Raw genomic sequence first — 14,584 nt, 5'->3', positions numbered from 1 at the left:
TGGGGCAATGGCTGAGTGTGGGGCAATGGCTGAGTGTAGGGCAATGGCTGAGTGTGAGGAATGGCTGAGTGTGGGGAATGGCTGAGTGTGGGGAATGGCTGAGTGTGGAGATTTGGCTGAGTGTGGGGAATGGCTGAGTGTGGAGAATGACTGAGTGTGGGGAATGGCTGAGTGTGGGGAATGGCTGAGTGTGGGGAATGGCTGAGTGTGAGGAATGGCTGAGTGTGGGGAATGGCTGAGTGTGGAGAATGACTGAGTGTGGAGAATGGCTGAGTGTGGGGAATGGCTGAGTGTGGGGAATGGCTGAGTGTGGGGAATGGCTGAGTGTTGGGAATGGCTGAGTGTGGGGAATGGCTGTGTGTGGGGAATGGCTGAGTGTGGGGAATGGCTGAGTGTGGGGAATGGCTGAGTGTGGGGAATGGCTGAGTGTGGGGAATGGCTGAGTGGGGGGAATGGTTGAGTGGGGGGAATGGTTGAGTGGGGGGAACGGCTGAGTGTGGGGAACGGCTGAGTGTGGGGAACGACTGAGTGTGGGGAACGGCTGTGTGTGGGGAACGGCTGAGTGTGGGGAATTGGCTGAATGGCCGAATGTGTGGGGAATGGCTGAATGTGTGGGGAATGGCCGAGTATGTGGAATGGCTGAATGTGGGGAATAGGTGAATGTGGGGAATGGGTGAATGTGGGGAATGGCCGAGTGTGGGGAATGGCTGAGTGTGGGGAACATACGTAATATGCATTGATATGCGGGAACATTCAAAGGAACATATATCATACCACACCTCACTCCTACTCTCCTCTTTACACCATCACTCAAATAGAACACAGGGATACTATGACACCATTCGGTATAACTGTTCTCATATCAACATCTCCCGCTCACTCCCCATCACTCTAAGTAACCACCGCTGGTTTAACACCCCCAGCCATGCGTTTCTCCTCAGGCCTAACGCAGCCACTCTCGAGCTGGATTAATTCTGCCGGAGCGTACACATTCTCCTGACCTCTCAACCACCACACCTACCACTAAGAAGCAGCTACCACATTAACCACGCACCAGCTGCACACATACTTTGTGCGCACACGCACCTTTTGTCTCTCTTCACCCTCTCTACTGACTCGAACCTCGGTTCCCAAGGGCGTTCAACCTACCAGCGCCTTCAGACCATACCAATGGTATATAAGGCGCTATATAAATGCAAAATAACAATAACAATATAAGTACGTATTCTTATCTTCCAATAGGGTTAAACAACCTTGTTTGTACAGTTCTGAGTCCATTATTACTATTGCGTCTACTTTATCCGCTGGCTTGATTTTGATTGTTCTATCTTCAGCTAGATCTTTAAAAATCCTGTGTTGATGTTTTCAAAGATTTTGTTGCTTCATGTCTGTGTATTTTATCGACCTCAGGTCTTTCTTAATTTTTGATTCAAAAAGGTCTAAAGCCGAGTTCCTCACATTAGGGCTGAAATTTCATTTCCAAGGTGTCAAATGTCGTGGATCTTTCCTGTATAGGTGGAATAGAATCAAAAAAGACTTTAAGTTTCATCTTTCTTATGAGCTTAAATAGGTTAATCTCTTTGTTAAATAAGTTAGTATTATTTGTAGCAACGAAGGTAAGACCTGAACACAATAAGTCCAATTGTTGTTTAGTGAAGATTTTCTTAGAGATGTTGATAATCATGTTAGAGTTTTCTTTTTGCTTCTGAGATTTCTGTCTCCCTCTTCGTGCCCTCCTTTTTCTAAAAAAGAATCCATGTGGATATCTTCAATTTGTGTTGATGGAGATGTTACACTTGTGATAATTCCTGAGACTGATGGTATGGCTGATGTTAAATCTCTCCCTTCGCTTGACGTGTCACTTGATGAGTCTTTGTTTTTACTTTCACTTCTTGGGGTTGTGGAAAGAAGATTTCTCATCCCTGGTTGTTGAGATTGTTGACTTTGCTGATGATCAAACTCTTGCCAGGAATAGACTGAAGATCTGATTCATGGAATTTGTACACCGGAAAACGGGAATTTGTGCGCCATTTTGGTGGCAAATCCGCATTTGTTAAACAGGGATTTGCGGGCAGAATGGTGCACAAATCCCCGTTTTACGGCGTACAAATTCCATGAATCAGCCCCTATATCCCTTGAATAGTCTAGAGTATCCCTGCAAAATGTTCTTATCTTCCTCTGTTCTATGACCTTTTTATACAAGTCTAGCTTTTGATTAGTTAAAGCCAAGATGTTCTTTAATTCTTCTGTGGATGTTAAGTTCACCAATTGTTCTTTCAGTTCCGATATTTGAGAGTCTAATTTAGTTAGTGAGGCTGATAATTCTTCTATTGTTAAAATAATTATATCCAATGAACATTTGTTCAAAATGTGTTCCTACTTCGCCACAAAGTCACTGCTTTCTCTGCATAATGTAGGTTTAAGGTAGATATGTAATCCCCTTGGGATCCTTTGTGATTTATACTATTCTGTAACTGTAGTAGCATGTAACTTTTGTGCTATTCCCCTCCTAATTAATTTTTCCAAATTATTAATAATTCGGTCTGGATTCTCTGGAGTAATACTCGGTTTGCCTGTGCTTTTGATTAATCCTAGGATTCCTGTTGCCTCTTCCTCTGTGAAGGCTAGAGTTTTTGCATGTTTCGTAGTTAACGCATTAATTTTAGAAAAGGACATACTATCGTTGTCTGGTGTATATTTGAACAATATTTTTGATGGCGGGGTGCTAGTCTCGTATTGATACCACTCCAATTTAATGGATATAACAAAACTGCACAAAGATTCTGAGAAAGCACACCCTAAGTAATTCCAAATTAGTTTGAATCTTCAAAAGAAGTTGACATAGATACTACTAAGGGACTATACAAAATCTGGTTAATAAATCTGATTGGAAATACTTCCCATTACTTATAGGTGTGCATGGGACGGGAGTTCCCATTGTTTATAGGTACTCTTTTGTGTTCATTAATATACTGACTTGTGATACCAGAGTGATTTCTTTTCTCCCCCGCACCCTTGACTTCCATTAAGACTCAGTCAGCCTTGGGAGCTCAACTTCTTTTGGAGATTCAAATTAATCTGGAATTACTTACGGTGTGCTTTCTCAGAATCTTTGTGCAGGTGCTTGAAAGATACAATATAGGCCCGTAAATAGGCACCATATGATACTGGCAAACTATGTGGTTCCGACGGCACTCCTGCTGGTTAATGGGATTCTTTCCCTGAAGATTATCCTGGGAAGGAGTATGAGGCACGGGTGTCCTATTTCACCCCTGGTCTTCCCAATAGTTATAGAGCCCCTGGCAGAGTGCATACGAGCCAATGCTCAAATCTTATGTATAATGTTAGGGGGATCTCAACACAAGATCAATATGTTTGTGGACGATGTCATTCTGTCCCTTACTGACCTCCTGAACTCCTTAGCTGCTGTGTAGGACGAGCTCCGTTTATATGGCCTTGTCTCAGGATTCAAAGTTAATCGTGCTAAATCTGAGATACCAGGGCTTAACATTCCTCTCCTAGTGAATGCTGAAATAGAGCAGAGGTTCCTGTATGCCTGGGCTAGTAAGTCTTTGAGATATTTGGGGATCAACGTACCAGGGAACCTGTCTCAGCTATGTCGCCCAAACTACCCTAGCTTGGCGAGCAATGTTGAAAAGGATATAGACTGATGGAGTCTCTGGCATCTGTCCTGGTTCGGCAGATAGCCATCGTTAAAATGAATATCCTCCCAAGATTTGTATACCTCTTCCAGTCAGTCCCTGTTCCCGATGTCCGGCATCGCGATGCATTACTGTTGCAATTCTTGTGGGGGGTGCTCACCCAGAGTCAATAAGTGCACTCTCTATGGTCCAAAAAGCCTAAGGGGGGCCTGTCTTCCTACACTCTCTATTGCCGAGCAGCGCAGGTTAGGCCACTAATTGACTAGGTGCAGAGGGACTCTAGCAAAATCTTGGTGACAATGGAGCAGGCAGTAGTGGAGCTTCTTTTGTGGGCCGAGCCATGGCTGCGAGACGGGAGAGGGCATGGGGTTCTCAATGTCAATCCAATTACTAAGGCATCTTTGGAGGCTTGGGCTAGTTTGAGTAAATCAATTGTATCCAATTCATTTGCATCTCCCTTTACTTCTCCCCGGGTAAATTGGACAGGAGCTTCACGCAGTGGATGGGCAAGAGATTATGTAAATTGGGAGACCTGTTTAGGAATTGAGAGATAAGACCTTTTGAAGAATGTAAGAGAGAGCTGGGGGTTACAGAAGGGGAACACTATAGATATGTGCAGACCTTACTTTGGGTTCTGCACCCTGCCAACGTGGAGCATGATATCCAGGTAGGACATCATACTGCAATGGCTGGGAAAGAGGGGAAGCGATACCCCAGGAGGACTGGGTCAAAATATATGGGTAGGCCCTCACTACACTGTGTCCGCGTTTGGCAGAGACACAGGCCAAAATATTGACGAGATGGTATAAAACCCTGTCCTGTTCACACCACTCCTATCCTAATATTTCAAAGATGTTTTAAAGGGGATGCAGGATGGAGGGTACGTTGCTGCATATCTTTTGGAGGTGCCCAAGGCTGAAAGACATTTGGCTGGAGGTCAGGTCCAAACTTAGAGAAACGATGGGGGTGGTAAATCTGGAGGACCCACTGCTCTGTATATTGGGCCATAAAGACCCTCTGAAGAAGTGCTGCACGCCACTGGAATTGGAACTATTACCTCATCTGGTATTGGCAGCAAACTGGCAATTCTTCACCTCTGGAAAAGATCTGAATCACTGTCTACAACCCTGTAGCCGGATAAAGTGTGGATCATTTTTGTCATGGATAAACTTACTGCCAGTTTGAGGAACTCTCTTGCAACCTTCATGGCAATCTGGACGCCGTTTATAAGCTTTATGCAAAAAGGATATAACTCTCTTACACGCCCGGCCTGGTTTAGGGCTCTTAATCTGGTTGAAATGCCCTAGAACAAATTCTCTATCCTTTTCTTGTCAATAGTGCCCTCAATAACCTGTTGGAACTTAATCGTATTGCCTGACTGAGCCCATGGGGAGGGATGGGTGGGCTGTGGGGGGCATAATGTTGATGTATGTTTGATAAAATTATGTTTTCTTTGGTTGAATGACGGTATGTACCGGGTATTGTTGGAAACATCTAAAACTAATAAAAGCTTTCCTTTAAAAAAAATCATAATTAAATGCACAATACAATGTTAGCACGTACATGGTGTGGGAACACCTGCATACAATCTGACAGGCCCACGAGGCAGTGTGGACAAGGATAGAGTAACAGTGAGGCAAATTCGCTTTACTCTTCCATCTTCTACTCTTGTGCAAAAATCAACACCACCTTCAAATAGGCTTTGTATGTGTCGTTTACTAATAGATTCCTATGGCGTCTGCCTGGTCTTAACCAGGTGCAAAACCGAGGGCGGATTCCATTAGGAATCTATTCATCGTGTGCCTGCATGTAAATCTCGTGCAGGGGTTCGATGCCTGTGTGCAGTAGTGCGCTCTACAAATCCAAAAATAAAATAAAATAAAGGTGTACAGAGAAACACACTGGCGAGGCGGAGGAGGAGTGCTGTGGAGATCTGATCTCTGCTCCGAGCCCTCCTCCACCTCGACACCGCTCGGAAATGCGGCAGAGAAGCCAATGAAGGCATTGCACCTTTCTTGTACGCCGTGATTGATTATCTGCCCCATTTAAAATGAGGGTGGATGTGTGCTTACAATGACTACGCGTTTAAAATGCTAAATAACAAACAAATGCCGCTAGCAAGTAGATCGCGTCACTCCCGCAATTTACCGCCATGGTGTGCAGTATTGCCATTTGCAATGATGAGCACCACCGATGAAAAATAACACGGCAATGCAAAAGAGCACATGAAGCTTAATTTGCACCATCCAGTGCAGTTTTTGTAATCCAGCCAATGGTTAACGATCATTGCTTGGGTAATTCTGCAGAGTGCAGCAGACTCCAGACACAGTGGGAGTCAGGCATTTGCAATCATTCCTAAGCTTGCACGTTCGCAGAAGCGTCTCATGTATTCGAAATGTTGTTTTTCCCTTCCAAGCTCTAGCACCGTCTGGTATTACCCATCCCTCTTGGGACAAGTTAACATTTGCACAATTCACAGGAAAGTTTTCCGTGTTAAAATGTGTCATCTGCAATCTCTACACTGCATAAATAAATATTACAAGACTCAATAAGCGGGGCTGCATTTACAAGGCTGAGGCGCTTCCCCAGAGCTGTTGATGGGAGTTGGAGAACGTGGGTCTACGGCGTAGCCAGCATTGCCTAACAAGTGGGGTCTGAAGCTAAGGTAGTTGGGCCACCACAGCGACATTAACATCTGTAAAGATTTGCAGATTTTGGGTGGGCCTTGCCCGCTCAGGCCCTACCCTGTCTACCCGTCTGGTCTACATCTGAGACCTGCTTGGAAAGCACTGCAGCTCCTTAAATCCACAAAGAGGGAGGGAGTCCTTGCAAACGAAGAGAGTTCAAAATGAATGCTCTTATTTACAATGATCTGTCTTGCGCTCATCTACGGTGAGGGGTTGGGCGGTGGCTGTGAACACAGAAGATCCACTTAAGAAGAAGCATTATGTGTCCTGAACACACTAGTACTGGGCCTCAGAGCATTGCACAGCCGCCAGCAAATGCTCTTGAACCAGCGGTGGTCGGTGCATCGAGAATACGCAAGGCTCAGCACAGGCGTAACGGCCTAGCTGCCAATATTATGGTGGACCCCTAGAAGGGTAGGCAGACTGAGTACTAAAAGTTGAGCGCTCCCGCAGCTGCATTGAGCTGAGCCAGCCTTGTGGTAGATTATTCCATTGAGGATCCCCAGCACGCGCAGGCCCAAGAGCCATGGACAGCCCGGGTGCCATTTTGCTTCCACAGCCTTGCATGGTCCATTGGACATGCTGGCTGTGGCACCATAGCTCAGTATAGTGAAAGAGGGTACTCCATAACATGCATGCAAATGAGGGTGGCATGGGGTGGCAGCTTTATAATGGCAATGCACGCGCAGAACTCAGGGGGAGGTGATCATTTACTCCTTTTATGAGTCCATTAGTCTGTCTGAAGGCATCACCAAGTCAGAGCTGGCGGCAATTCCTTTGGGCTTCAAAGACAGCTGGGCTGGAGTGGGTGAGTTTGGGGGAAAAAAGTGTTGTGTTTGCATGTCTATGTGTGTGTATGTACACACTAGTGGTGGTGTGTACACATTTGCGTTTATGCATGCATGAGTGTGTGTTTGCATGTATGTGCTGTGTGTATGTGGGCTCGAAATTGGGGGCAGCAGGAGATCAGGAGTGGTGTGGTAGGTGAGAGGTGAGGTTCCAGCAGATTGTTGTATGTTAGCTTCAAGATACAATGTGCAAGGTAGGCAGAAAATGCAATTCGGTGTATCTGCACAGCCAGCATGGACATGCCTTCTTGCAATAGCAGCACAGCAGTTTCTAGATCAAATCGGACACAAATGTGTTTTAGAGTGATAACACATCTTTATCATGGACTTATTAGGCACACCCACCACGATCGCATTCTTTAATCGGAAACAGGGCTTTAATTGGCAAAGCCCTTCTTAAATTGACAATCCCAGCATGACTAGGCACAGACGAAACAAGAGTGTTTCGTGAAAGTGACAATGCTGGCATTATTCAGCACAGCACTGCAGAGTGCGTGCTTTAAGTGACGATCTTTGTCCTGCTAGGCAGAACCACAAGTGTGTTCTTACAATGGCATCACTGGAATATCACTGCACACCCAACATGGCATTGTCTTTTTTTTTTACAGTGGTAAAATACTGTCATATATTGTGGGTAGTGTACCGGAATCATGAAGTGTGTTATGTGACGTTGCTGACATATACAGATTAAGCCCTGGCTGCCATTGATTACCCTACAGAACCGATTGCACTGTTTATGGCTTGCTGCCCATTCACCGAAAGTATTCTGTAAAATGTATTGTTTTAGCCCATTAAATCTGTGCGTTGGAACTGCTTGCTACACCTGGTTTCTTGCACTGTTTAGTAGAAAATAGTTACTACACCCATCCAGTTCAACAATTCGGCAGCTGCCACTGGAATACAGGGATGTTACCCACTAGGGCTGTGTTAAGCTGCTCTCAATGTCTTGAGGATCACCCCCATCAGACCGTCTCCTAATAAAACAAAAAGAAATCATTATGTATGAATTCGGTTTAAACTCTTTGGTTGCATGTGCAAGTTGGAAAAGATTAGTTCTGTGGAGGAAGTGTAATTTCGGGACTGAAGGGACTTTGTACTCATACGCAGGGCAGGATACGGGAAATCCATTTACTCAAGCACTGGTTGTGGAAACTCTAATCTGAAAAATGTGGGCATGTCAGTAAGTTCTTTAATGAACAAACCTTCACGTGTAAAAAGAAAGTGTGATGGGCTTTGACTGGTTAAATACAAACAATAAAATTGCAGGATCTTCTCTGTATCACCAAGCCTGTTCAATCTACAAATGGTACCCAACTATGGAAAGGCACTTACTTAAATATCCATGTAAACAGATCAGAACAGATTATATGCGTTTTAGGGGGTAATTCATAGATTTCAGCGCACAAGTGGCGCACGCGGCTGGCGCACAGTGCGCGTGCGAATCCCTGCGCCAGCCGCGTGCGTTAAAATCCATTTCCGCGCACAGCATATTCATGGATTCCAGCCACCAAAACTAGCCGTGGCGCACAGTGGCCCAGCGACCCTGCAGCAGCACCAGTTACGCCCCCAAGAACGCCTCTCGCGCAGGGAAAAGCCATCAATATACCCAATCCAGCGCAAAGGGCTGCGCTAACCCTGTACCAGCACAGCAAGCGGGCTACGTGTATCACTGGGGTGCGCGGGAAGTACCTCACGTGATTGGCGGCGTGCAAGCAGGGTACGCGGATTACAGGGGTGCGCGGGAAGTTCCACACGCGATTTCCACAGGGTACGCGTATCTCAGGGGTGCGCGGGAAGTGCCACACGCGATTTCAGCAGGGTACGTGTATTTCGGGGTGCGGTGCAAGTGCCACACGCGATTTCAGCAGGGTACGTGTATTTCAGGGGTGCATGGGAAATTCCACATGCGATGGGCCCGTGCGAGCACGGTACGTGTATCTCAGGGGTGCGCGGGAAGTGCCACACGCGATTGCAGCAGGGTACGTGTATTTCAGGGGTGCGCGGGAATTTCCACATGCGATTTCATCATGGTACGTGTATTTTGGGGTGTGGGGGAAGTTTCACACGCGACATCAGCAGGGCACGTGTATTTCAGGGGTGTGCGGGAAGTTCCACACGTGATTTCATCAGGGTACGTGTATTTTGTGGTGCGGGGGAAGTTTCACACGCGACATCAGCAGGGTACGTGTATTCCAGGGGTGCACGGGAAGTTCCACACGCGATTCCATCAGGGTACGTGTATTTCAGGGGTGCGCGGGAAGTTCCACACGCGATTGGGCCCGTTCGAGCAGGGTACGCGCATTTCAGGGGTGCGCTGGAAGTTCCACATGCGATTCCATCAGGGTACGTGTATTACAGGGGTGCGCGGGGAGCACCACACGTGAATTGCACGTGTGGGTCCTCCCAGGTGTTCCCTCTACACCCTCCACAGCCCCTGCAGGTGGCTCACACCACAGGGGCCTACCCTGCACATGTCCTGCAGGCACACCATCCACCATGGCCATGACCCCCAGCCAACCCACATGTCAACTTGCACTACTGCCCACCAACGCATGTCCCCCTGCACCCCCAGCCACCAGGGGCACCCTCCACCAGGCCCCCACCCATGTCTCCCACCACCCCCACCCCCCAGCAGTGCAGGGGCACCATCCACCAGGCCCCCACCCATGTCTCCCACCACCCCCACCCCCCAGCAGTGCAGGGGCACCTGCCAGCAGGCCCCCACCCATGTCCAACTCATGTCTCCCACCACCCCAACCCCCCAGCACTGTGGGGCACCCTCCACCAGGCCCCCACCCATGTCTCCCACCACCCCACACCCCAGCACTGTGGGGCACCTGCCAGCAGGCCCCCACCCATGTCCAACTCATGTCTCCCACCACCCCCACCCCCGAGCACTGTGGGGCACCTGCCAGCAGGCCCCCACCCATGACTCCCACCACCCCCACCCCCCAGCAGTACAGGGGCACCCTCCACCAGGCCCCCACCCATGTCTCCCACCACCCCACCCCCCAGCACTGTGGGGCACCTGCCAGCAGGCCCCCACCCATGTCCAACTCATGTTCCCCACCACCCCCACCCCCCAGCACTGTGGGGCACCTGCCAGCAGGCACCCACCCATGTCCAACTCATGTCTCCCACCACCCCCACCCCCCAGCACTGTGGGGCACCTGCCAGCGGGAGTTGGATGCGGGTCTGCCGGATGCCTTTGCTGTCGGTGTGTGTGTGTGTCGTGTGCTTCTGACATGTGTAGTGACCTTTTTTCTCTCTATTTTTCAGGTGATGACGCAATGGAGGCGGAGGATGGTGTTGTCATGCCGGACACAGGGTTGGTAACACCACATCAACCCGGCACTAGTGGGGGTCGTGGGGTGGTAGGCCATGAAAACCCCCAAGTGCTGCAGTCCATCTTGTCTCTGGCTACCTATGAGTCCAGCCTTGATGACGACTCTGACGTCCATGTTGAGTTGGATGAGCATCAAGTCCATGTGTCAGGGGTGAGTGATTCTGGTGTGGACACTCCTCTGTCTGCGACACCTGCACTGAGGGATCAGACAGTCTTGGTTCCTCCACCCGTGGTGGATCGGGATGCAGGGTCACCCTCCACACCAGTCACTGATGTGCCTGGGACATCACGTCGACGGGGGCATGTAGTCGTGCAGCCGCAGGCGGTGCCAACACAGCGAGGACCCCCGGTCCTTGGGTCCCACAGGGGTCAAGCCCGGCAACGCGGTCGCCGCGCGCAACCGCTGTATACTGAGTGGTAGCAAGACATGACTGCCAATTCAGAACGGCAGGGGGCAGCAATGGAGAACATCGCTGAGAGCATGGAGCGTGTGGCCCGATCTGTGCTCCCCCCTGCCAGACAGGTGCTTCTCCAGCAGCAGGCGGCACGGTCCACGGCCCGCTCGCTCAGGCTGGGCATGGCGGCCTCAGACAGGGCACGCACGGCTGAAATGTCGTCTCTGCGTCAAGCAATTGCTGCTCACGCAGAGGCGCACATGGATGCCCTGAGGGAGGAGTATGCTTCCCTCAGATCCACTCTGGGTGTCCTTATGATGTCCCAGAGGCAGCAGGCAGAGGAGAGGTTTGCACAGCTTGAGCGTACCATCTCGGCTGAGCTACAGGCTTGCCGGGAGGTGCAGCAGTTTTCCAGCTAGGCCTTGCAGGAGGAACTCCGTGTTACACATGCTACCTTGCAAGAGGAAGCACGTGTATCACGTGAGGTTCTGCATGCAGACCTATGTCACATTGCCACACAGAACCAGGCTCACCCATCCGGCAGACTTGCTGCCGATGAGGGGCAAGCTGCGGCTAGGCGTGGCCAGGCTACTGTGCCACGTCCTCCTTTCCAGGATGAGCCAGACTCGGACAACCATCTATCTACCACATAGGTCGGGCTGTGCAGGCGTTGAGCCCATGGAGGTTTTTTTTTTGGCTCTGCATCATCGCATGTGGATGTTGAGCAGCTCCCTGTACCTCCCCCCTCCTGGGTGCCTCCCCCCCCCCCAGGTCGTATGTGGCATTTTTGATTTTTCTTTTAGTTTAGTTAGTTAAGTTTCTGTTTGATAGTTAGTTTAAATAGGTAATGTAGGTTTTCCATTGTTAGTGCAATTAGTTAATAGTTGATTTAGTTTAAAATTGCTAGTCTATTGTGCTTTCATGTGACGGTGCGGTGCTTTGTGGCTTTTGAAGGCATCCACTGTCTGTTCCAGCTGGGCCCTTCATGGTTGTCTTGTGTATGTGTTTGCTGCTTGGGGTCCTTGACTCACATATGCCACTCCTGCCTCCCTTATCCATGGGCTCGCAAGGATGGTTTGGTGTTACAGAATATTACACAAGGGCTTTGGACTGTCATATCTGTGGCATGTCTGGTGCTGTGTGACTTGTGTTGACACCCCTAGTGGGGATGATTTTGGTGTCATTGTCCACTGTTTGGCTTTTGCTAGATGGGGTGTGTCATGAATAATGTGTACATTGATTGCTATGCATTGTGTAGTATGTTTCATATCTTTCCTGTATACATGCTTGTTGCAATTCATGCTGTAGATAGTGTACCACACTTTGGATGTGAAAGACGGACTGATGGTGTGATTTGTGATGTGACTCTCTGACATGGTCAAGTAATGAGATGCCTGATGAGACACACACAGATGACTTTGAAGCATTAATCATATGTTTCATGCCCTTTCTGCAGGGGGATGAGCCTCCAGAGCACCTTTGCCAGCAGACATGGCCCATTAGACAACGGAAATCTGGACCCGTTTGTTGGTGCCCACATGCACATATGTGCACAAGCAGAGGCACAGGGATTGCAGACCCGCATCCTAGAACTGCTGACAAGTTCCAAGGAACTCCAGGCAAGGTGAGCATCACAGGGGGGCCACGACACAGCAAAGCTTGCACCAGGCGAGTTGCACATGCAGGCTTAGTCAGAGCACTGAGGGTGAGCTTAGACGAATATTGGTGTTGAAGCACACAATGCAGCTCAGACGTGTTTGTGGACTGATGGCTGTTGATAGTAGGGTTGTCTGGGACACATGCAGGGGCAGTGGCACATACCCTCCGGTACACCAAGGTCCACTGAGGCACTTGTATCAACCATGTAGCCTTCCGAGACATGGAAAGGGGCGCTCACAGGGACATACAGCAAGGGACATACTCGGGTGCAGTGCATTTCATTTCCATGTACTTTATGATAAATGCACTGCCAACTTTGTTTCGGTCATGGTGGTACGCAACTTGCACTGAAGTCTTGGCTTGCTATATGGGTCTGTCTGCTTACCCAGGGAACATTGCATGTTGTGTGAATTGTGACACATTGGTGTTCCATTTGCCACGCACCCTCCGGCGGCTGACTTACTGCATTGTGTATGACCCGTCACAGGGGTACTGATATATATGGGTACGAAGCATCTACACCAGATTGTCTGTTTGTAGAGTACTTTGTTGCTATGGGGCATGTTTGGTGGTGTGTTTTTGTGTAATTGGCACATACTGGTTGTTGACTGTGGCTCTCTTTGCAGCATTGCAGTGTTCCTGTAACCGGACCTGAGAGTGCGCAGGCAGGAGGCCAGCACTCAAAACCAGAGCTAAGTGTCTTGTTGTTTTTCTTTCAAACTGCTCTGCATAGGCTTGCTGGGGGGTGCACTAATGCATGGATGTATGTGTGATTCAATTTGGTATGTTTTTTTCCCCCTAATCACCCAGAATCCTATGCAATTTTGAAACCTGTACCCTCTACCCGGTGTTCCTGCTTCCCGTACCTATCCAAGCAACGTTCCCTAACCCTCTTTCCCTGCTGGGGTTGCGGATGCCTGTGTAAGCCCCGAACTTGCAGGCGCCAAAACCCTAGAGGGGGTGGTTGGTTCGTACCACTCCTAAGCCTGGACTACAGAAGGCCATAACAATGATGTCCAAGTTCATTTGGATTGTGTATGTGTTCATGCAGGTAGTACATTTTTGTGCATTCCCTACTTTCATGTGTCATTGCTCCTCCCCTCTCCTGCCACTCATTCCAGTTATCCAGTGTGCCAACACCTGTCCCGACTGCATATCCCTGAACCTCCTTCCACACCAGGGTCTCAGGGGCCTATGTGAGTTTGACCTTGCAGGCACCCGGGACATGGTGGGGGTGGTTGTTTCATGACACTCCCGTGCCTGTACACGGGACCTGTGACAATACACATCCATTCATTATGCATCATCCTATGTTATGTACCACACATGTTTCACATCCTGCTGTGACATTGTTTTACTGTGCTACCTTGGTTGTTGCATCATAGTGGTAGTACTTGGCCTTTGTGAGGTACTGCTATGTCAAGTCATCTACTGGAGGGTGTTCGGGTTCGTTTTTATGCTTTGTTTTTTGTGATTTTGGAAATGAGTGTGGATTCTGAGGGTTCAGGCATCTTTTTACACACAAGGTGGGAGATGGTAACGAAGGGTAAAGGTGATCCTGTGGCCAGGTGGAATTGAGTGTTGGAGGCTCCATGACACAGGTGCAGTTGTTCAGTGGGTCATGGTCATTTGTGAGGGAGGGGGGGTTGTTGTTGATAGTTGCCTTGCCCTGCAGTGTGATGGGAACCCTGACATTGTAATGGTGGTATCCTATGTACATGTTGTGTTCTGCTGATCAATGCCTGTTCATGTGTTGTGTTTTCATTTCAGGTGCGAGGGGATGGTTGTGGTTTGACATGCTGGGGTGTACACATGGTGAATGTTCACATGTGATGTGTAGGGAACACTGATTGTCACTTGAGTGCATGTGGAGTGCATGTCCTTGCAGAACCACACACTTGCACTCTGATGCACTACATGTACTCCCACCCTTGCATATCCACGTGTACACTGTTTGCCTTCTGGTGCCCACTGTGTCCCTGCAGCA

This window comes from Ambystoma mexicanum, chromosome 1p, assembly GCF_040938575.1.
Source record: "Ambystoma mexicanum isolate Mex_15411 chromosome 1p, UKY_AmexF1_1, whole genome shotgun sequence".
Classification (NCBI taxonomy): Eukaryota; Metazoa; Chordata; class Amphibia; order Caudata; family Ambystomatidae; genus Ambystoma; species Ambystoma mexicanum.
Note: the sequence above shows the minus strand (reverse complement) of the source record.